The following is a 25,345-nucleotide window of genomic DNA, read 5'->3' on the forward strand; positions in this document are numbered from 1 at the left end:
AACTTCTTCCCTGTGCGGTGACCGAGCACTGGAACAGAGACCAGAGAGGGTGTGGAGTCTCCCGCACCGGGGATATTCCAGAGCTGTCTGGACACAATCCTGTGTCGTGTGCGCTGGGACCAGGTGACCCACTATGTTCCCTTCCAGCCTGACTCATTCTGGGATTCTGGGATCCTGTGAAGGTTTGGGGTGACCATGCCGAGCATGCAGGACCAAGGGCCAGTGTGTGATCAGAGCAGGAAAAGGGCTTTATGGGGAAGGCAGTGGCTGGAAACAGTGAGGGCAGCGATGTCTGGAGGGGCCGGGAAGTGTGAGGTGACAGCCTTGAACTGCTGGAGGCCACCTTCTGACTTCTTTTTTCATGACCGAAAGGTCTTTTGTTTTTTACTAGGAAATACGAAATCAACTCAAGCTAATAAACCCTAATAAAGCCTGCTGGGATCCAGCTGACTCTTCATAAGCACTTTGAATCCACAAAATGCCTCTGTTTGTTCTTCATCCACTGGCAAAATGCGTCAGTCAGTATGTATATACAGATAAATCTATGTATACAAACATAACTGTTTATGTATACACACAAACATGTAAACATCCTCTTCTGTCTGTGTTTATATGAAATGGACACATCCTAAATCAACAAATCAATTGCAGTGAACTTTTTTAACAGAGGGAGTTGTCAAGTGTTGAAATGGGCTGCCAGGGAGGTGGTGGAGTCACCATCCCTGAAGGTATTTCAAGGAAAGACTGGACATGGCACTGAGTGCCATGGTCTACCAAAGGTTGGACTCAATGACCTCAGAGGTTTTTCCAACCTTAATGATTCTGTGATTCTGTGAAAACCTGTTAGTTAATGCCAAACCTGAGACACTGAATTCAAGCCCACCTGGGGGACGGTGCCTAAGACCAGAGCTCTGATAGCTCGTGACTCATCACGTGGATATAAAATCTAACATAGGAGTTCCCAGTCCAAGCAGAGGTTTCATGAAAGTGAGTCCCAGAAGCCAAATCTGTGAAAATTGCTCCATCCATCAGGAATGACTTAGGGGCTGGTGTGGACACAAGTATGTCATGTCTACAGTCTGAAGCAAACTCAGGAGTCAAATGGCCTGATTTTTGCAGGTACAGCCTCTGTGTGACCCCACTGACCATTTCTGTGTCTGGTTATGGGTAATGCACACTTTGGATAATCTGCTTGTAAGTACTGGAGAGTTAACTTTAAATAGCTCACTCAAATTGTCCATTAACAATCATGGTTTGTAAAAAATAAATTGCTAAAATTGAGCAGTGGATGAGATACACTTCCAATTTTACCACAGTTCATATTAAATTCACTTATATGGAATCATGCAGTGTTAGCATTATATGGAGGCATTAGTTATGCTGAACATTATTTATTCAGTGGTTTATGATGAAATAGTTGGAAAAACAAAACAGTCAAATCCCAGTCTTCTAGTCCAGGTTGTGAGTGGAAACAAAGGCGAATGTACCTGTCAGTGCTTAGAACTTGCCTTCCCAAATGTATTTTTTAAAAAATCAGGACTCCCTTATTGGAATTTAATCAACAAATAAATTATACTTCTATTAGGAAAAAAATATGCAATTTCATAAAAACTGAGGTGCCAGAAAAATCTAAAATTGAACACCTTTGTCTTTGTTATGACAATTTAAGTAATGTAATATGTTTCAATAAAGAATCTGAAGGTGCAGCTTTTTGATAGCATTGAACAGTAATGTATAGTACCCAGTATTAAGCTAGGTATTACTGTGTGCTTGTTCTTTCAGAATATTATATACTGACTTTGGTATTATGATGGAGGAACTATAATTTCATTTTTAGTTTCATGACTGTGGTTCAGTAAGCACAGAGTTCCCTGTTCATGCAGACTATTATGGCTGTCGGCATTAGGTTTATATATATAATAGGTATATAAGCTTTCAGATAATGTGTGTGAATAGCATGCAAGGCTATCATTTAATGCTATGAGGAGCACTTTCACTGCATAATATAAATAGTGGAGAACCTTCTTTACTATATTTTTATTGTTTAGATTTAGTGGAAAAACACTGCAGATGTACAGTGTGGGTTAGTCACCAAGACATGATTTTTTTGTATCTTTAGAGTAGAAAATATCTGACCTTTAAAGGAGAAAAGGTACAGAGATTCATTGTCTTCACATTCAGTTTCCTTCTGTGTATGTGTAAACCACAGAAAATTTAGATAAAACAGGTCTCTGAAGCAATTAGAGCAAGCAGGAACCAGCATTGTTGGAACACGGGGTACAAGGACGTGTGTGTGAGAGAAGAGATACACATTAATTAGTTAGGGAACACACTTGGAATGCAGGAATTTGGGAACAGCTGAGGAGCAGTCTCAATACATTATCCTCACAAATAAGGAGGGAAGGGAAGTGAACTGCAAAATAAAAAAGGGTAGGTAGGGAGGCCAATTTCAAAGAACATTCCTTCTAGGCTTCCAAACATTCCTCCCTGTACCCCTGCATGGATATCCAGCATTTGAGAGTGCTGCCTTTCTCCTCTCTTCCCCAGGATGCATAAAAGGCTAGATTGTAACTAGACAAACACAAATTTTTAGCAATGGCCTACTTAATGCAAAACAACCATTAATGGTTTTGCAATTAAGTTTTAAAAAAGCATCGAGTAAGGTTTATACCTCTTAAGAACTTTCCTTAAGGCTAAATAGTTAATAGTGTTCAAGTGAAAACATTTAAAGATGAAAAAAATTACCTTATCACAGGTAAAGCGTAATTTTAAGTGTTTTTACATTTCTTCTTCATTGCAATAGTACTTGCTAACAATGACATTGTATATTTGTTTTCTTACCTGTGCAGATTACCTCCCAAATCAGCATTTGCTGAAGGTGGATGTCTGACCCAGCACATGGATGGTGTTTTCAGCCATTCAGGAAGGTTGTTTATCCTTAACTTTTCATTTAACCATAAACCCACTGGACAAACACAAATCCATTATAGCTAGCAGAGCTGAATGGAGCTTTTTTTCTTAGTAATTTTTCCTGAGTAACATATCTGAGCTCATGCTGATACATGTCAGGAATAAAACCACTATTGTAGCAGCAAAGCAGGGATCATTTAAGTTTACATAAATGATCCTCTTCTAATTTAGACTCAAAGAGAATTGGGCCAAATACATCTTTTCTTATTCACACGACTAGTCTTACAACTGCAGCAGAGTAAGTGTGAGTCAGATGAGCTCTCACACTGATAAACAATGAGCCCTCACACTGGCTCACTGATAAAGTGGTTGCTCTAGTCAGGTTTTGATGGGTTGTAGCCTCTTTTCAGAGAACTGTAACCAGTGGGCTGGAAGGCATTTCATCGTTTTCCTATTACCTTGTAATTATTCTTGGGTCAGCTATGGAGCTTTGTATTCACATAAATTTTGTAGAGAATAACTTAATCTGTGTGTGAAAGACACACCACACACAGCATCCCCAAGAGGGTATTAAGACTGCAACAAACTCACTCAAGTAGCCCCACTGTAGGTGACTGAGGAACAGGAAACAAGATCACAGACTGAGTCTTATGGTGTTTCTACAAAGCACAACTCCTGGTGCACAGATTCCTCTCAGTTTATTATGCTCTCTCAGCCCTTCACTATTTCTCATTCCTTTTCTCTGTTCATGTCTCCTTGTCTTCAAATGTAAAACCAAAAAGAAAAATGTACTGTAAATGGGTGGAGAAAGGGTAACAAGAGATTAAAATAACAATGTTCAAGTCTGAAAAGAAGGATGAAAATTAGGAATGAAAAATAGCATATCAGAATTGTGAATTACCTCCCAGATCACTGAGTTCAGTCATTGCATACAGCCACAAAATTTCCATTCATTAAAAAATTATTGGCATATAATGGAAGAGATCCTGGAGGCAAGCAGGATGGGGTGTTTCTTGGCTAGGTAAGATCAAATGTCCTGGTTGCACTGTCTTCAGTAAACGTATGAGCTCTATGTGCTGCTGCACCGTTGAAGTATGTATGTAAATATCAGTTTGCCCTTTTTATTTTCAAATTTCCTGTCCCTCTGCTGCACACAGTGGAACTTGGATGAGGCTTGGAACGAAAGAATCAAGTGAAGCCTTAAAACAGTGTTTGCATCCTCTGCTTGATGCTGTGGGAAGCCAAGGTGCTGCATTTTAACACTGTTAAAATGTGTGATAGCTTTGACGTTTACTTGAAGCTAAGAATTAAAAAGTGGCTAAACCAGGGAAGATTTTAAATAATATCATGTAGAAATAAGGAGAAAAAGTAGTGAAATAACAACTTTAAAAAGATTTATAGCAAGAGAGGCAATACCAAGGGGAGCAATAGCAAAAATAATGCTCCACCTTTTTTGATAACTAACCATCTGACTGTTGAAAAAGGAAACTTTCATGAATTATGACATAAATTAATTGGCTGAAAACAGTAGAAGTGATACATCAATTTCCAGGAGAGGCACTGCTACCTTTTGCCAGTGGCCTACAATATAATGAGGCAGACAGGGGAGTTCAGGTTTGTCACAGAGATAGACTGTGGGTCTATAACATTCAGTTCCAGCAATGCTGAGAACCCTGATATTGTGGGTAGAAAGACAATTTTATTGAACTTCTGTCAGAGACAATACAGGACTGAATACAAAAAGTGTAAAGATCTGAGCTGTGGGATACACTGGAAGAAAACAACCTCTCAGAGGCTGGACCTCTTTCATAAGATGTGACTATAGCCTCACAAAGACTTTGAAGTCTCTAAAAGATACAGACAATTTAAATTCAGGAAAGAAATATCTAACAGTTGGGGGGGAAAAAAAAAGCAAAAGTTACTGGGGGTAAAGGAATGGAGGTTAGAACAGCAGGAAAACAGTGATGTAATGGAAAGTCAGGCTCTGTGGCGTGTGCTGAACAAGTCAGCTTATTATGTAGACAAATATTCTAAAAAGAAACTTTCATTATTAAAATGAGCAAAATCTTGACTAGATCAATAAGATTCTGCACATTGTATTTAAAAACATTTTTAACAGCTTTCTACAAGCTGTGTAGAAAGTTCTAAGATGATGAAGAGTTTGCCCAGGCAGTCAAATGTGGAACATCCATACCCAAGAGCACACTGACTGATAGGAATCTCCATGTGTGCTGTGCAGTAAAGCTCTTTAACTCTTTCACAGCAGGGCTGCAGTTCCCATATGGAAGAATAAAGGCAAGATGTCAGTGCCTTAAGAGAAATTATTTGGATGCTGATAGAACAAGCTTTGTTATGTGGGGTTGTGTGTGTCCTGCACAGTATCTGCAAACAGGTGAGTGTTTTCCGGGAATGAAACCTGGATACTACTTGAGACACTAGAAGGCTGTAGCTAAAATAGCAGTGTTTGCCTTTACCAAAGGGAAGCTGCGCAAATCAGGAAAGCTATAGGTGTTCACATCACATCTAATCCATGTTTTAATTCACAGGTTGCAAAATACCTTATAGCGTGTTGCCCCAACCTGTTACAGGGCTTGAAATTGTCTATTGTAATTAATTTCCAAACCAGTAGGGTGAAAGGACTGTAATATGTAAGGGGTAATTTTTTCCTGATGAATTTTATGGATTGCAGAGGGAAGGAAATTGATTTTTCTGCAGAGTGAAGTATTGATTTAAAAGTAACTTTCGATGCTACCTAGTTTGGGGTCACAGGGTACTATTTCAGTGGATGTTGTAGATTGCTTGCTGTGTTTTCCTATTTCAATAAAATCTTTTGGCATTGGCAGTTTTCACTTTCATTACAATTGGTTGGACACCAGCAAGTGGTTTGGTGATCATGGAAGTTTATGAAAACCATAACCTTTCCGAGTAGCCTAACAAAGAAGTGCAGCACTGTATGAAAAATCTTATAACAAAACCTGGATGCACCACCAGAGAAAACTGAACTGCCTGAACATAAAGCAAGGTAACAACAGTCACTATGGCATTTGGTGCATATGCTCACTGCTTTGTTGTCTAGGCAGCATATTTGGACATTTACAAGTATGTAACATAGAGGAGGATTTTTCCCCATAGCTGATGACAAGAGCAGTTCCAGCTGATGGAGCTGTGCTGTCCCCAGTCACAACTGCAGGCAGATTGCATCACTGATGCCTTGAAAAGACCTCAGTGCTTTAATGAGAACTTGGAATGGCACTTGTTTATAAAGAGTAACTCTTGGGCTTGTACCTCAAACCATGCAGGGACCTGGTAGGTACCACACTCTGTGCTATTCAGGACACTCTGTGTGCTGGGATCAGACACAGTACAGACTATTCTGGGTTACTGGGTGCCCTGCATCAATTTACCATTCAACAGTTTATCATCTCACTGCCTCTCTGAACTGTTTATTCTCTCCTAGTTTACACCTCCATCCATTTCATCCAACAGCTTTTCAGTATTTCTCACTCTTTGTATTTTAGACATTAAGTCATTCAATTTTCACTTTTTTTTCCCTGCACGGTTCTCATGTCATCCAATAGTGGACATTGCCATCATCAACTCTTGCAGGTCTCTCAGTGAGAGAATATACATGTCAAATGTGAGCTCTCCCAAAGTGCCTCTATATAAAAAGGCCAAAGTTTGTAAATTTTTTTTCTGTATTTGATATGTGTTTTGATGTGGGCTCAGCTTTGGGCCCAGCTGTGAGAAGAAGGAGAATATCTACAAATGCAACTACACAGATGAGATTGTGATGATTTACTTTGTAATCTGTTCTCTTTAGAATAAAACTACCATTAAACATCAATCTTCCTGCACATGATACTGCAAAGAGGTGCTTCCCTTTTGCTAGATAATGTATCAATTACCAGCTAATGTATCAATTGTTAAAAAATCAAAATGTAGTGAAAATGTTTCTGGAGCAGAATAAAGAGACTGTAACTGTTTCTGGAGATCCCTTCCAGTTACATGCAGGGAGCCTTTAGGATCCTAATGAAAACATTAAATACAATTGAATAAGAACTGGCCATGCCTATGGTGGACTGTAAATAGTTTTCTGACCATATGGCCTAAATACTTAACCAGAATTCCTACGACATTTGCAAGCATCACCTCCCCTACACAGAGGGTTGTAAATAACCTGCATTAGTGTTTGCTGTTTGAATGATGTTTGCAAATCTTATGGAAATTCAAAGAGAAAATGGGCAAAAATCAGTTTGTAGCCTCAGGGGACAATATCTATGTGAACAGGTGAGTAGGGAGAGTAAAGCCTCATGGTTGCTTTCTACATAGATGCATTTTATTCAGTAAAAGAAGCCACATCATTTACTGAATTCATTTTGATAAAACTTTTTTTAGTCTGTAAGAAGAATAAGTCCAAAATGTTTTGCTTATGAGGTTTGTTACAATCTGTAATAAAAAATATACGTACAACTAACTAACTTTATAAACTCTTGGATATGGACATAGACAGATTATCACACCTTCAAATATTATATGTGTGTAAGCATATTTTCTGCAGTTTTTTCATGCTTTGAGAAATCATAATATAGAGCTTTTTTCTACTAGTAGAGCTTGGAGGAATCAAAAAGAACTTCCTTGTGGCCTTTCTCTTTAATAGCTTCTACAAAAGTATGTAGGAATTACCATATTTTTAATTAATATGCATTTGTTAAACTGATCAAAATGGGAATGCTTTAGCCATCAGCTTGTCTGTAGCAGAGCCTAAAGAATTACTCTTTTGCATTCTGCATCACAAAGGAAATTGGAATAAAATTTCTCCAAGCAACTGATAGTTCTACTATCCATCTGATTTACTACAGAAGCATTTGCAAGCTTAGCTGTTAAATTTAGCACTATCAGGTATAGCTTCTGCTCTGTGTATTGTTTGTCCTTAATAAATGTGTTTCGATGGTTTTGTTTCTCTAGGAAAGCTGGGAATGTTTTAGTGCATACAAGCAAGTCTACAATCAAAATTCTACCCCAATGGGTAGTTTTATACCACCAGTCTGTGCTTCAGAATTCTGTCTTAAATAGAAAACCAGTGAAGTCCAATTCATTAGCAACAGCTGCCATAGGAGGTAAGTGATTTGTTTTGAGAGCCATTTAGGCTCAAAATGTGTTCTGTAATAAAAATTCAGGGAAACAACAGAAAATCTATGTGGACAGCTCATTTAATGGCTGTGATGATTTTATGTTTAAAATTTAGATATTGTGCATCTTAAGTGTAGTGTTCAGTGAAAATTACTTTTATTCAGTTTAGATTTAGCTTCTTTAGACTTTTAATGTTTTTAATGAGCGTTGAGCTCTATACTGAAATGAATCTGTTTGTTACTCAAGGCTACATGGGGCTTCTAATAGAGTTTGAAGGGATAAATGCTGAGAGTAAACTTTCTTATCTCTGCTGGTTTCTGGGAATGTGGTTATTACAGTGTCTATGGCCCGTGGTTCAGTTCTCTACAAAGGACTGAACTCACTAATACTGATCATCCTGCAGACATTAATACAAGTGCATAATGTAAGAGTGTTGAAGTCACAAAGTGTTGTTTGTAAGTGAAAGAATTTAAAATAATTTTAATATTTCCAATGAATGCTCCCCCAAATTCTAACGGAATTTATATCTGTGTAAGAGTTTGTGAGTGTTTCCTGCAATAACTGCATATAATATTGCCAGCCAGCAAAGAAAAACAGTAATGTATGCCTTGTATGACACATGCCATGTTTCAGCTGAAAACACAACTATTGCCATTCTATAAAGCAGAAAATTATTGCAATTAATTCATTACTTCAGAACAACAAATAACTGAGGAATTTGCAAAATACATCAGTCTTCTGTGAAGATGAGAAGACTTTGTTAGGCAGCAGTTGTTATGAATTAATCACTGAGCTTTAGTGCTAAGTATGATCTTGTGATACAGCATATAAATATGAGATTCAGTCAATAAACAGAAAATGAAGGGATTTGTCTCCTGTCCAGAATTCCTGGAGAATAGCAATGAGTTTTTATTTTCCCCCCTCACCTCTCAATGGAAGGAGCAGTTTGGTTCATGCTGTATTATATCAGTAGCACAGACTTCAGCAGTGGCACTGTGCCTGATGCAAACTTGTCACCAGTATATCCTGCAGAAGTCTCTCATTCTTTCTAGGCCAGTGGAAGTAATAAGTCAAAGATTTCTATACATTTAAAGCATGTATGTATACATATATGTGTCTATGTGGGTAGGTGCTTATAAATATAACGGAGACCTTTACTGGTAGAAGATTTATATTAAAATATATGGTAAGTATTATATAAGATATTTCTTCTACTGTTTTTTGGTGATATTATGCAATATTTTCCTTCCTAATTCCTTTCTTTTTCCTCCTGCTTATTCAAAATGATGAGAAAGTTTCAGGACACCTAATATTCCAGAAATTGCTAACAAGCATGTACAGATTAACTGCATATGGCACAGTGAGATCAAATTGCGTAGAATTGTTAATGTAGCTCGGTCGTGCCCGGTTGCATTTGTGCTGTCAGACAGAACAGGTCTGACTTAATAAACTGAGAGATGTTGAGAGAGTGAGAATCAGCTCCATAAACCCCCACTCAAATGAGAAAATCAGTCCTGGGTGAATGGTGAGTACAGACCATCAGAAATCGTTTTCCTTGATGAGCAGATGGAGAAAGGTGTTTTTGAAGGCAGGCTGTTAAGTTTTTGAAAGGCATCTATCAGAGGTCATTTCAGCCTTAGCTGATTATCTCTTAGGCTTTAGCCAATACTAAATGTCGAGTTCAGAAGTCTCCTATGTACAGCTGTGGTCTGCAGAGTGCAAGGTGTTTACTGGAGGTGAAAGCTGAAGAAAGGAGACAAAGCCAAAGTCCACAAAAAGGCAAATCCTTCCTTTTAGGACATCATGCTTATCTGTGAATTGGAAGCCAGTGAATGTTTCGTGTTGTGTGGCTTTTTGCTGCCTTGTCTGTGTGGAACCAAACCAGAGGGCGTGTTTGTCATGCAATTTCTGCTTGTTCTCTTTGTGTATCTAAAATACTCCATCATTCTCCACGAAGATAAGACGGTGTGCAACTTAAAAAAAATAAAAGGAGGCAACAAGAGCATACAGAAATTGTCCTTACAGTCAAAAGGTATTAGCAGCCTGTCCTTATCTTTGTGATGTATTTCAAAGCCACCAAGCACAGATGAAGCAAAAACTCACAGCGAGATTTGGTGTTAAATTATTTTGTCTCATTTCTTTTCTTATCTGCTAGAAAGTACAGTAGTCACATGTGACAACTGTCCTTTACAGACAAGGTTGCCATCCCAACTTCATCCAGCTCATCTATCACCTCATGTTCACGGTGTCTGAAGGCAAGTGGGCTGCAGGATTGCTGAGACTTCTGCTCAGACGCTGCAATGACACCTGAGCAAACCATCCAGTCTTAAGGCAATTCCTCTCATTTGTTGAAGTAAGCTGGAATTTTCATCAGGGAGCTATTGCTTCTCATTTATAAAGAAAAACATCAGCTCTTATGGTAGTAATACAGAAAACCTCATTAATTACAGCACACAATAAAAAATAAAACGAGTGTAAAGAAGCCAAGCAGATGGTGCATTATAAACAGACTTTTTAAACAGTAACCTTCACAGTGGGGAATGCTGTAGGTAAGAGTGAAACTCAACTTTCATTAGAACATTTTTATTTCTGTGTTTAGAACACAGATGTATTTCCAGGTATGTTCTTTGGTGAAAGTTGAATTATTCTGGAAAGCCTGAGAAAAACAAAAGACAATACAATTGCTTTCTAATTACAGAGATTATAGGGTGTGGAATGGGGGAGAAGGGGATAGGCTGTAAAGTTTTTACTGTTTTCTATCATTCCTTCTGCAGTTTTGAAACATACTGTAAGAAAAAAATTTGCTAAAAACTTTTTTGGGAAGAAATTTGGTGTTTAAAAGAGATGAAAACAGGGGCAGATGTAGTTCTCTATTTTGAGAGTGTGGAATTGGGGGAAGGAAAACTTAGAGAGCATTGCATAAAACTGGAAACCTTTGAGGTACCATTTTGCCCAAAGGGAAGGAAGAGGAGGGTGAGAAAATACTGCTATAGGTTAGTGGCAATTTTAAGAGACAGACCCAGTAAAGATTCCTCCATCCATATCTGGCATTCCTGTATGCCCAGGAAATGAAAATGTAGCATGCCAGTTGCCCTTGAAAACATTCAGAAAATAGCTGTAACAGAAGACTCTATATATCAAATATAAAATATTTTATTACAGAAATGATACCCATACAATTGTAAATACCATAAAACTAGCAAAACCAAATCTGTGAGGTTTAAGGACTCAATTCCCATCCAATAATTTACAAGGAAGATTTATTTTAATGAATGAAATGAATGCTAAAAAAAGCTCCTCTGTGCTTCAGCACAGCAGTACAATGATACTGTTCACCTCTGCTGGGTAACTGAAGTGTCCAGCCCCAGGAACAGCAGCTGTTCAGAAAACACTTCATGTCCTCTTACAGCCTTTGTGGGCTGCCCAAACTCAGCCTGCGTGTAAATCCCATCTGCCTTCGCAGGCACTGCAGAGGGACCAACCTCAAGGCTTCTGGTTTTTGGTTTTTTTGGTGTTTGGTTTTTTTCTTTTTTTCCCAGTATCCTGTGATTTCAGCAGGATAACACAGAGGATAACAGAAGGAGCAGCTCTGTGCTAGGAGCTGAGGAGGATGTAGGAAAGAGGGAGGTTTGGGCTAATTAGGCAAGTTTGATGGAGAAGCCTGAAAACTCCAGAACCATATCTGGGAACTTTTGTTCCAGGTTTTGTTGCAACATGGATTTTCGCTTGGGGACAGAGAGTTTAAAGTAGTTACTGTTCAATCTGCTAATATTATTCAACCAATTAGGCTTTTTTAGGTTGTTCTTGAAACAATGTGTATAACTGTTACTGTTCACAGCACACTTTTCCGGTCCTTTCAGCTCTGAGATTTCTATTGCCTTAGTGGGATACATATTGTACTTTAACTGTATTGTTAATGAAAATCTAAGATTTGTGACAATATAATAACATTACATTACTTTTTTTTCATCCATGTCTTTGGTAATTAAGTCCTGTTTATTTTTATTCTGGATGTTCAATATCAAGAAAGAAACAATCAAATGATCTATATTAAAAAAAAAGTAAGAATATATTAAGAAAATACTTCTGTATTCAAAGAACTGTTGCTTCAGTTCTGAACTGTACAGTCAGGTGGAATTGGAGAAATTAATTTTGATCAAACTTCTGGGTTGGCATATGTTTTCAAAGTGGGCACTAGGAAGCTTGGATTCCTTATACTCTAGCTCATTTTGTGTCTCGAGCCCTTTTGTTATCTCTGAAATCGCAGTTCTCCTGTATAAATATCAATGTATGGTAGTATGTATAGAAAATATTCAGAGTTTTGTTGGGCTTGTGGCTATTCTAAGGGCTGGAGTGATTCACTGGCCAACCCATCCATATTATATATGTTGTTTTACAGGTCAGAGTGTGAAAGGCAACTCCTCTGATGCCACACAATTCTCCTTTGGCTACCATTACCACTGGTCTTGGCCTGCCCTCAGCAAGCCAGTCCAACAGGTCACAGAGGCTTAGGCAGCTCATGGGATTTTTTTCATTTATTGGTGGTCATATTTATATGGTCCTTGAATGAGACAAACCCTATGTCATGAGGAAAACATGCTGTTGTTAATCCATCTGAAAGGATATTTAGCTCATGTGTCCACAAAATACTTGTATGAAACTGTGGCAGCTCTGAAGGTGAGGAATGGAGCTCTTTGCTGCCATCTCTCAGTGAGATGAGTTAAGAGGGAAATGTATGTACAACCTTTTGGGTATGTTTATTTGCCCACTTCCTTTCTGAGGTGCATTTTCATTTGTTTGCTGAGTGATCATTAAAACTTGGAGAATCAGAGAAATGAAATAACATTATACTCGTTGTACGGTGAAGGAATTCTGAACAGTGTTTAAATATAATCTGGTTTGGAGTTACCACAACTGAACCTCACTCCTGCATGGGCTAGTAAAGGGAACTGAATGGATATGAATTTGTAAGTACATCTATTTCTGACATGCTGAGTGTGCTGAAAAATTGAGTGGAGACATCAGCATGACAGAAGATGATGGTGACATCATTTAGATACAGGATTGGCACTGACAAAGGGTGTGAATGGGGGAGACAATAAACTGCCTCCTCTCTGAAATGAGGCCCTTCCTGAGAGTGTCTCCAGGTTTGTCTATGCCCTTCTTTGACACTAAAAGATGAAAGGGATTCAAACATTTAGTAAATTACAAAATCATTTGTTCATTAAATGTTCAAACTGAGCTATAGAATGTAGGCACAGATACTCTGTGTGTCCTTCTTCATAGCAGGACAGAAATACAGCAAAAGAAACAACAGCAATACTTTAAATATCCACACTTTCTAGAAACATTGCTAAGCAGCTGGTGCAAATGGGTGCTGAAATCCATTTCATCTTCATTTGTTAGTTTCAGAATCCAACAAAGCTCTTCAGAAAGAATTAATTCTCCCTGGTGAACTCTGTGAAAATGTCTTGGGTTTCTTATGAGTTTATATGTTATATTTTGAGCTTTTTTTTGTAAATTTAAGAAAAATCATAGTATCTGAGCCTATTTGTTAGCAACAGTATTTGGAGGAATAATTTGATGTTTGTATGATTATGGGAAGTCTCCTTAGCATAGTACTCCTGAACAGTCTCATTAAAATCAATAGCATGACTGTATGGCTCTGCACACACCCAGAAGAGGAGATGTTCTGAAGCTCCTGTGACATCCTCCAGGGATTTCACTACTGCTGTTGATTTTCCATGCAGGCACTCAGATGCTACGGTGATGGACGGCAGTGGAAAACCCTGGGAGAGATGGATAGACATGATTAAGTGTTTATTGGCCAGCAGTCAGTACCTTTTCCTTATCCTCTCTGCTCCCAATCCACATATGATATGTTGTTACCGCTTTTAGCTCCAGGGCTGGTCATTAGACTCAAGCAGAAGTGGCTGATGTATTTAGGACCAGAGGTCCCCAGTTCATTTTTTGTTTATCTCCATGCTGCAGTCTAACATCATTACATTGAGGCCTAAATGAACAGCAGAGTTGTGAATATTTAATTTGCCAGAACCTTTTGCCTCTAATATCTTAAATCTCTGAAGTTTTCGACTATTTTGTTTGTTCCTTGGAGAATTTACAGTTTCCCTTGAGACTATGGTCTGTTGCTACTCTTTTCAAAGGAAATATAGAAATCATATTTTAACCTGAAATGTTTTTATCCTCTCTTCATACTCTGTTTAATGCTTTTTAGTTGAATAGTGTGAACTTTTCTAGACACATTTCTGGGATTTATACATTAATATCAGACTCCAGGTGGAGAGGCTTTTTATCAGATAAGCAAACCTGAGAGGAAGTCCTGAATGTTAACACTGGGGATGGGGATGGTATGGTACTTTTTCTATGAGCAAATCTGATTGCATTTCAATGACACAGAAGACAGAATACTTTTATTTTATTCACTCATTCTATTGCTCCCACAATAAGCTGTATAAACTCAGTAAAAAGTTTCTGAGATGTGGAAAAATTTGATAACAAGGTGTACTAAGGAGCAATGGACATATTTTGTGGTTTGCTACTGCTTGATATTTAGGTGGCCAAGGTTCTTAAGAGTGCTTTGAGATCCTACAGATCCATATTCTGCTAGGTTCTGATTTTAGTGGAGTTGATGGTACTGCCATCAATGCCTCGCAGTGCAGCAAGGAGTTTTTCTGGAATGAAGCACATGGTCCCCTCTCAGAAAACATTCAACTTCCTTCCTGGCCACTGACATCAGCTGATAGGACATTGCTGGTGCTTGTCTCACTTGGTCTGATTTTATGATCTAGGACCAAGACTTGAATTTCATAGAGTTTTTTTTATTCCCTGGGGGAGGGAAAGGTGTAGATTTTCATGTCAGAAGCAACAGATTAGATTACCCTAGCTGGAGTAAATAACCATAGGTGATACTTGCAAATCCACAAAAATATGAAGTACACCCCTTTCACCTTTGTTGCACCCTTTTAGTTACATAGAGCTAATACAGAGCATATATCCAATTTGATTGGAGCTAAGTAGATAACTTTTGGTGAGCATTGAATTAACACAGTGTTAATTGGTATTTTCTGCTCAGGAGAGGACTGTGAACTGCCATCATTCCCTTCCTCGTAGTTGTTATTCAAGGATAGTTTTCTGGCATTTCTGGAATCAGTGAATCTGGGAGGAAAATCTTCATCTTAGACATTTTACCCCCGTGTCACTACTCAAGTGAAGTTGTCTCAGACTAACAATCTTTCTGGCAGTCAGAATAACATTCTTTGTAAAACCTGCTTCCCCCAGTTTCGTGCCCAAAATATATTTTGCACACTAAAACAGTATAGAAATGGTCAATTGTCAAGTCCTCAGAAAAGTTAGATAAGACAGTTACTGAATATTCATAGCAACCATCTTGTGCATGATATATCTTTTTGCAATAAAAATTTTACCATCTCTTTATTTGCCAATATTCGCTAGGGACAGGTCAATGGTTCTGGGGAAAAAAAGCCTTTAAAAATCTTGGTGTGTTTTTCTATCACCTGAAAATTCAGAGCTACAAAGTCTTTGCCCAGACAGCCTGGCTTGTTGTCTGTTGTCACTTGCTTCCATTTATCTAACAAATGCTGCCAGTTCCTGAGGTTTGTCACAGACTCTGCTTCGGTTTCCTTTCACCTTATGATGTGACTTACAGCTCCATCACAGAACTGTTTAGTAAATTGTTCAGCATCATTTCTCACTCCCTTCCCTGCACAGTGTGGGGGGAATGTTTCCAATCCATTTTCCTTGCAAGGGACTCTGGAGCAAAGATGTATCTTATTGTCATAAGGAAGCACTTTTGTCAGCCTTGCTGTTGTGTCTGAGCTGTGGCTGTTCTCAGCTGTACCCCAGCCTGTGTATTTTCAGCAGCTTTCCACCTGACCTGAGCACATGCACTTATTTCTTTAGTGATGTTCCATCTGTACAGGTGTGAATGCTGGATTTTATTTATTTTGGTTTATTTTTCAGTGGAGCTCTGTTTTGATTTCTTTTTCAGATTCATTCTTCCACATTGTAGACTTCACAGTGCCTTGAAAATTCATTTTCTCAAGTCTAGTCTGAAATTGCATTGGAAATATTGCATTGTGTGTGTAATTACATCTTCTTCATCAAGATCACTCAGTAATTTATACCCCATTAGGATGTGTTTCTATGGGAAATCGTGGTTGCTTGACCAGCTCAATTATGCTGTATGTTACAAAAGAATTTGCTATCATAAAACTACATAGTAAAGCATTAATAAAAAGATGAATAATCCAAGGATAGCTGGTAACTTTATATAAATTCATGTAGTATTCCAACAGTATATAGCATCAAGTAAGATACCAAGCTATATTGGTATCTTCTCCCCCTTCAATAGAAACAATGTCAAATATTGTATTAAACTGCTTTAATGCTTCAGCCATTTTGCCTTTTTGCAGAGTATCTTTTGTAAGCACTTTGTGTCCTGCAGCAAGAAAAACTGGTTTATAGCTTTTCTCTAAAAACCATTCATATTTTCCTGTTAATTTTTAGTGAAGCCATGGTATTTTCACTACATCAAACTAGTTGATGAAGCATTCAATAGCAGGCAGAGGAAGCTGAGAGATATTCTGCTAAAGGTGCCAGTAACTTTATGCTTTCATGCACACTTTCAAAGAGAAAGTTTGAAAGGAGCTGGAGAGCTCTTACAGAATGTGATGTATTTTGGACAGTTGTACTATTCTTATCCCAGCAGTTCGAAAGGATTGAATTTGATTTCTTGGGAGGTGTTTGATAGTGATGTGATTCTTAGTGGTGCTGTTATGCTCTAGTGGTTCACATTCCCAGGAGCTCTACCTGCTCTGGCTCAGCCAGTGGCACAGGAGGAGCCCAAGCACACATCTGAAACTCCAGAGGAAGGAATGCTGTGATCTCCTTGACTGTGGAAAAAAATGGCAGGCTAAAGTTCACAACTTTTCCAGAACTGGTGGATATATTAGTTTTCATTATATACTTTCTGCAGAGACTCAGAGAATTTGAAAGGAGGAAAAGACTGGCAAATATCACACTGAACTGGAGAACAGTGATAAGAAACTGATAGAAGAACATGACCTCCAGCTGCAATTTGAGGTTGCTTGCAGAAATCCTTGTGAATTCCAATTCCCTTCCTTGAGCTAAAAGAGGTGCATGGATTAGGAAGCATAATTCCTGTAGGCAAAGGAAGAAAACCTTTGCCACCTTGCTGCTGCCTGTGTTTAGCTCTCTCTTTTATTATTCCTTCACCGTTTCCTTTTCTTCAGTGATGCATCACCTCTCCAGGTAATAAATCATAGAATCTTTGTGGATAATGTCTTCATTTTGCATGGCAAACACATGCCATAAATCTAGGTGAAGCTTAATAATTGGTATATGGCATCTTTCTACCTGTGAATGGCAGAGACGGAGGAGCCCATTTCCATTCTACTTTCCCACTGGCAGAGAGACAAAACTTGTTGATCAACTATTTGAGTGCTGCCATGATTGAGATAAATGCTCAAAAAATAGCTAGGGTAAAGAGACACTAATACTAGTCTGTTCACTTCCCAAAATCCTGCTGGAAAACTCCACATAGGTCAGGGTTTCTAAAAGAAGATGGCATGAGAAACACTTGTCTCTATTTGTGTGCCTGCACTGACCCATGTGTTCTGCTTTCAGAACTGTCGTTGTCTGGCTCTATGTAATGTCATGGAGACCTACAACTCTTGCTTTACCTGGGGCACTGTTGGACAGAGCAGACAGGCCTTGTAATGACAGTGTTTCTACTGGGCAAACTGGCCAGGAATGAAAGGACTGTAAAATGCAGAGTGGTCTAAAATAGAGTGCTCTGATTCTAGAGGTGATCAGACTAGTACGAGTGTTCTCCTATAAGACATACATATGGCATCTCCATGCTCCTTGTTCCGCCCTGCCTGCTTGGGATATTTTTGGCAGCCAGATACTCATTGTAGTATGAAGTGCAGGATGACAGAGCCATAAGCTCCCAAAGTGGAACTGGCAGCTCTGAAACAAAGGCAACGGAAATCTTCTCTGAGCAGGAGTGTTACTATCAGGCCCATCAAATGTGAGGCAATTACAGAGTAAGCTAATGAAATCAGATGCCAGCTTTGCTGATATAACTAGTTTCACAACCTCTAGCCTTCCTAGCATAACACAGAATAATTCATAATGAGACTGCACAGAACTCTTTCAATTAGATTTCAGCAGTGGAGTGAGGTATTTTAGCTAGGCAGAAGCATGCAAAGCCTGTAGGCTCAGACATGTGGTACTTAAATAAATAGACTCAGGCTTTTGCTGTCACACAAAGAAAATAAGAACTCGGTGTAAAAGATGTAAAATTCTACCTCTAGAAGACACCCATTCAGCTGAAATCATCTACCTGCACTCCATTCAGAAATCACACTTCTGGATGAGGGCACAGGCTGCCATTTCTCAGAAAAACTCTCAGTGTGAGGATGCCTTCAAGTGAAGATTGGGAGTGCAGCTGTACCTTTCAGGTGGCACAAATATCAGAAATGCCTGCAACACATGAAAAAAACCCCAAGGAATGCTGATCAGTAAGCAGGGATTCTGAAGACAAGCCCTTTCATGGATGCTACTGTTATTAAAGGTGATATTTCACCATTTCAGGCAAGTATCTGTGTTACTCATGTGAACCCAATTTAGCACAGGCATTTGTGTTTCTGCTTGGGGTTTCTATGATGTCTCCACACCATCGACTGCAGCCTGGCTGCCCAAGGGAATTGGAAAGAGCAGCCAAACATTGTAGCACCTCAGTGTTTCTGGGCCAGTGCCTTCAGTGCATGGAAGGTTCTTCCTGTCTTCGAGGTGGTTTTCTCTCTTTCCTTATAGCAGCTACTTCTAGGATCGAGTTTTAGTGGCCTTATCTTTCCCATTGTGACGGGAATTCTTTCCCAATGGCTTGTTCTCCAGATGAATTCCTTCAGCCAAGTGCCTTTGATCCATTGCTTTTATTCAGGGCTTTAGATGCTTTCAAGGAGCAACTCATAGATGAATGTAGTGGCATGACCGATGGCTTGCTAACGGATTTGAAGAGAACAAGAAGAGAATAAATTCAGGACTCCATGAAAGGAGAAGATAGTCCATAAATGTCCTTTCCTGACTGCAATGTAATACTGGAGAGGAAGCAGGAGTCTTGATTACAATAATTTTATACGATTTTACAGAAATTCTGTATATATTTTTCTCTCAAGCGAAGAAGATGGCATTGCACAGGGACAGAAAAGAATGTGGTCAGTTTTCGAGGAAACTCATGGGACTTTTTGATGTTGGCTTCAAAGAGGGAGAAGAAAATATTTTTACCTTCTAGGTTGGAATAAGGATTGCTTATAGTGAAATAGATTTTATAGCCCATTAAGTTTAGTCAATACAAAATGAACTTAACTGACCAGATTGACGCCTGGAGAATACACCTTTTGCTAGAGGGAATCTTCATCTGTGTAAAGTTGATGCTGCTAATCATGTTATGTCTTGCTTTGGATCTGACATCTGTGAAGCTTCTGCTGCTGGAACTACATTTTCTGAATGACCTGGAACAGGCTGAGACAACAGGGAAGGAAGGAAGAGTCGAAGGAGAATCAATAACATTCTGCTGTGTCCCATCCTCAATTAACAAAGTAGGCAGACAGGAGTACAGTGGCTTGCACTCAGTACCTACAGCTCTGGAGCCATGCAGATCCTACTCACATGAAGAAGAGGATGAGAAGGTAGATCTCTTCTGTAGAAAAGCAAATCCTAAGTCTGCTCTGCTCATAAAATAAAAAATAATAATAAAAAAATCTTGTCTGAAAGTGATCCAGAATATTATATCCTTCACAGGAATGAAGAATTATGAAGTTGAGCTCAAGTGTTGACAGAATAGTTTATCACTAGGTAAACCACTTTCTTTAGATAACCCTCACTTTTTAAATTCCTATGCATGCAATTATTTTCCTTTTGAGGACATTTAAAAATAAACCGTCAAACAGGATCTTTCCAAAATGACAAGATCCTGAACCCAGAAGACAAGATCCTGAACTTGAAACTGTATATGATAATATTTGTCCAATAGATTGAATAAAATTTCCTCCTACCATTGAATTAGGTGGTAGAGTATGAAGCTGGCCATGTACATGGATAAAGTCAAAAGCCCCCAAAATGAGTTCTATAACAATTAAACAGTCGTGTTGCCCCAGAAAATGTGTTGCATTGCATGTCTAAAGCATCAGTCACAGTGTTTGATACCACCCCACAGAGAATTTCCATTTGAATTTCTTTGCTCTGGTGTGGGATTATCTTTACAACGATAGTTGTGGCTCTGTGTAAATCATTCTGTAAAAATAAAGGGGATGTGAGTGGACAGTGTGGAATCTGGCAGCACAACTTCTCTCATCAGTCAGGATTTAACATTGCACCACGTCCTGTAGTCACCTGGGAGGATCTCTTGCTATATCTTTGAAAATTGTAGGGCATCAGCGTCATGCCAAATTACCAAAAATTGACTGTTTTCTCCAACATTAAGGAATTGTGAAAGCTGTTTACTTCTGTATGTTTTATGACACTGTTTTATATTGTTTTTTATTAAATCACAAACAGAAGTCCTAGAATTCATAGTGTTTTGATTATGAACTCAGTTAGCAAGTTGACATTTACTTATGAGACTACCGTGGGGGACAAAGAAATCATCTAAAGTGCTTCAAGCAGCCACTGAGCACCAGTTTTCAAACCCTGAGGGAAGTTGTGTAGTTTACTCTGCTAAAAGCAGAAACCAGATTTGATAACTGGCCAGTCTCTGAACTGCACAGGGGGATACCAAAGATGTGTCACTTCCAAGTGCTTTGTTTGGGAGAGAACTTCTACTTTTGCACAAGTGGGAAGGCAGAACTCCCAGACAGTCAGTTTCCCCAAAATGGAAGGGGACTATGGAATCCCCATCCCTGGAAGTGTCCAAAGCCAAGTTGGATGAGGCTCTGACCAACCTGGTTTACTGGAAGGTGTCCCTGCCCATGGCAGGGGTTTGGAACAAGATGATCTTTAAGATCCCTTCCAACCTGAACATTCTATAATTCTATGATTATTTCCATTGACTGTAACTCAGACATTTACATTCTCTCTTTTTTTTTTATTGCCTTCCTTTTTGAGGAATTGATTTCAATAAGGGAAACAGTACCAAGAGAAGATTGGCTGTATTGAATTCACATTGAACTGATTAAAAACCATGGAAGTTATTAGAAAAATAAACATTTCCTTTTCCATTATGCAATATTTCATCAACAAATTTATTAGTTTAATATAATGTCTAATAAATATGACAGGGAGTATTATTTAGCATCATTGGAGAATAATTTTGGAAGCTGGAGAACATGTTTTTATGTGTGCAATACAGTTTACAATTAAATATATTTTTAATGAAAGAGATCATATAGTTTTTCACCTTATGGAAGGATAAATAGTGTGAGGATAGTCTAAATCTTCCTAAAGAAGCCTAATTTTGTTAAGATTTTTCTAGATTATTGTAATATTGTAACTACTGAACAAAATTTATGTAAGGGTTGTTTGGACAATAATCAAGTGACAATCTGAACAGACAGCTACCAATCACCATTTCCAGTGTGCAAAGCTGGAATTCTTGCACTGGAAAAGAGATGCTGTAGCTGAGAAGAGAATGTTTTTCGCAAATTACAGAGTAAGAAAACCAATACAAATACTTAGGTGCAGTACACATTTCCAAGTGAAGGCCTAGTTGGTTTTAGGATCAGCAGCTCCTGTCTGTGAGCAGAAGCTGTGCCTCAGCAGTGTGGTCAGCACTGCCTTCTGGAGGAGCTGATGGGAGGTAAAATAGAGGCCCTGTCTACCTATGAATAATAGAGGGTTTGGGGCCATGTTCTATAGAATAAAGGATGAGTCTGGATTAAATTCCATTCAACATTTTGTGGGCATGTTAGTTCTTTCCCTTCTCTTCCCTTTGCAGATGTAGAATGTTGCAATCTACTGTTAAGCACCTACTGTGGCTCCTGTTCTAAGACAGGGAAAGAATCCCTTTAAATAAAAGAGGTCTTTTGCCTGCCTCTTCCAGCTGTTATGAGATTTAATTACTTTATGCTTCTATAGCAGATTGAAGTCCTTCAAGTAAAGGTAGTATAGGGTTGTATTCCCTGCTTCATTCCATTACTGGCCAAGCAGATTACTTGGAACTGCAATTTGGCACTCGGAGGTGGCACAGCCTTCTGCAAACTCCTTCATATGTGTGGTTTACACAGGGATGATTGTCTTCTTTCTCCTTTAAAATTTCTTAGGGAAGAAAAGGAGAAGATGGGTCAGAGAGATGTTGAAAGAGAATTTCAGCACATGAAATCTTTCCATTGTGCTGATCAGTGATGGTGTAATGTTTTTCATGGGCACTAACCCAGGAAGAGATGATGGGTTTGCACAAATAGAAGTGTAATACAATTTGATATGGAAAATAGACGTACAGAGGGTCCTGGTGTGCTACGTGGCCTTGCTGTTTGGGTTTTTTTATGTTCCAGCAAGCCATTTGATAAAATTCTTAAGCACGCCATAATCTAGTTATGCTGAACTAAATTAAAAATTTCCTGTCAAAACCTCTATTTCTGAAGTTTCACTGTTATTTATTTATTTATTGAAAGTTATTGCTCTTTATGGGAAATATTATTTTAATGGAATTAAAAAATGCACATCCAAATGTCAAGTCAGTTGAAATATGACCTTTTGAACCCAAGAGATTAACATTTTTTATTTTTTATTTTTTTTAATCATTCTAAAACTTCAGGTCACACTGATGTGGTTTTTAAGCAACACCACTATGAAGATTGAACAGGCTGGCTTCCTGATTTTCCTTTAGACTAAAAATCAAAAGACCCTTTTATACCACTCTTGTCCCACTGCCACTACTTAGGGTTGGATCAGGAATGTGACCTGCTGTTTCATCGTTCAGATTTGTTCCTTTGTTTGACTTTCCATAAATTTTCCATTGTTGAGGCCGTTATTGGTTATTAGCTGATACAATTAGACTGGGCAGATGAGACTTTGCTGGTGAAGAAAGCGTAAAGAATTGAAATGACAGTGTTGTACCAGCAGTGTGGTGGCTGCGCCGGCTCCAGCTCCACTGTATGTTGTGCTATAATATTAGAGATGCCTTGTTGTGATGCAGTGAAATTAGATCAGTGCCCATGGGCCCCACCACAGAACTGGGAAACAACACAGTGTTTCCATGCACCAAGGATATGCACTGACTGTACAGCCACTGAACTGTTACGAGTGTTACACCAGAGGAAAACATCACCCCTGCAAAGGGCATTGACAAAAATTCAGGCAATAGTCTGCAAACAGGGCTGTGTTCCTACTGCTTTTTTGTAGTCTGGATTATTCAGGGTCTAGCAGAGGGTTTGAAACCGTGAGCTCATAAACAAACTGTGCTTTAAGTATCTGTGCCTCAAGCACGTGGGGGGATTCTTGGGGCTGTTCTGTGCAGGGCCAGGAGTTGGACTTTGATGATCCTTGTGGGTCCCTTCCAACTCAGGATGTTCTATGATTCTATGACTCTATAACACAGAGCCAAGGTCTGCACATACCTGGGTGCAGAGTGGGGTCCACAACCTGTGTGAATGACAGGCAGAGGCCCCAGTCCTTTACAGGGATTTCAGTGCAGTTCCTGGGCTGTGCAGCTGAGCACAGCACTGCACTGCTGGGGCTGCTCCTCTGAACTGGAGCACAAAGACTTCACTGAAGAGAGTTCTTAGGTGCTGCTGCCTAGGCATCTTGCTTCTAAGTGATGCCTGGGTTTAATAGCTGGAGCCTTCAGTTAAAATGTGCTTTGTCAGTGGTAGGAAAACATGCCTTTGGTTATGCTTTTCCTGGAGACTTTCCCAAGACAGCATACTGCCTTTCTCTTCAGACTGAAGGGCAAGACGCTTTGCTGGCAGAAGCCTGACCATTTCCTCTGATACAGAAGGACCTTCCAGTGATTTGGATCAGCCTAACAAATGATGTATAACTTAAACATCAATGTTTGGTTTATATATATGCACATATTAGCAATTCAGATCCAAATATTCACTCACTTAAATGCTTGAAATCATCAGGCTCACATTTATTTTGTATCTTCTTCATACTGTTGTCCTTCAGTAGTGCTAGTGCCTGCATATGATCCTCCCAACTTAAAAATTCATATAGTCAGTTAAACAATAGGCTTGGAACATCTATTATCATTAGAAGATAAATAAGGTCTGTAAAAATGGCTTTTCTTACACAGTGTAAGTATTTTTTCTCTCATTACAACTGGATGCTGAAGTTTGCTGGTTCACAGCAGTTTCTGCTCATCAAAGGTGCTGAGACACAAAAGAGACTCGTCTGCAGTGACATGGGAAATGAGAAAACTGTCTGAGGAAAATCAGGCTAATTTAACCTCTTTCCTAATTTGTTCTAAAGCCAAAGAGTTAATTAGTGCAGTTAAGTTTCTGGTTGTTGAGAAGAACACTTTCTCTGCATAGACAAATGACAGTGTATACCACAGATTTAATTAAAGAGAACAGAGATAAGTACTGCATTGTATGCTAAAGTAGTGTTTACTATAGCAACTGATTACTCTGCAGACAGCTTGTTATTTTCCTTTCCAATTTAAAGTGAAGATAAGAAATATAGAAGGATGATAAATGTTTGATCTGAATTGTACCTTTTAGGGAGGTGACTGAAAGACATTGAGAGCACTTATATAAGAAATAAAGCTACAAAATCCTTGGGCAATATAAATTGGCATATTTCAATTAATGAGTGTTGTTTTATACCAGTTGAGAAGCTAACTCCCAAGAGAGCTCATAAAAACTTTTGTATCTTCAAACCTTTCTATGAAGAGCTGGACTTTTTAGATCAATGTGCAATGGCCTGATAAACCATCATCCATTTCTTCTGAGAAAGTGGGGGAGATGTGATTGGAAACAGTGCTGTTGTTCTCTGGAAAAAGCTTTGTGACATAACAAAGCGATGGTATCCTAATGCTGGTCAGTCCTTGTCCTGTCAGAGCCTCCACCTTTCTCACTTCTGCAGTTGCTGTACAACGTTCCCTCCTCTGCTTCAGCCCGGTGGTTACACGTGGTGTAAGCAAGAGGGCTTTCTGCTGGGGCAGTAGATTGAGGAACAGTTTTATTCCAGATCCATTATATTACTTTGGCAAGCTACAGTGCTACTATATGCCTCAATTCCTTCATCAACACACTCCTTCTAAGCTTGCCTTTCTTATTCCACCACCCTGTCATTTATG

General features: G+C 38.9%; 2 long non-coding RNA genes across 2 annotated transcripts; one reads left to right on the plus strand and one right to left on the minus strand.

Annotated features, from left to right (window-relative positions):
- Nucleotides 1-81: 81 nt before the first annotated feature.
- Nucleotides 82-8,021, plus strand: LOC113945913. Its single transcript, XR_003527216.1, has 5 exons — nucleotides 82-123; nucleotides 392-522; nucleotides 2,850-2,927; nucleotides 5,174-5,302; nucleotides 7,876-8,021. It is a non-coding gene; the product is annotated as an uncharacterized LOC113945913 (long non-coding RNA).
- An 11,326-nt stretch (nucleotides 8,022-19,347) lies between these two features.
- On the minus strand, nucleotides 19,348-25,022 carry LOC113945993. The gene is made up of 4 exons (XR_003527248.1): nucleotides 24,927-25,022; nucleotides 24,337-24,438; nucleotides 19,744-19,835; nucleotides 19,348-19,629 (listed from the first exon to the last, which is right to left on the minus strand). It is a non-coding gene; the product is annotated as an uncharacterized LOC113945993 (long non-coding RNA).
- Nucleotides 25,023-25,345: the final 323 nt, after the last annotated feature.

This window comes from Corapipo altera, unplaced genomic scaffold (genome assembly GCF_003945725.1).
Source record: "Corapipo altera isolate COAL_440 unplaced genomic scaffold, ASM394572v1 55, whole genome shotgun sequence".
NCBI classification, from domain to species: domain Eukaryota; kingdom Metazoa; phylum Chordata; class Aves; order Passeriformes; family Pipridae; genus Corapipo; species Corapipo altera.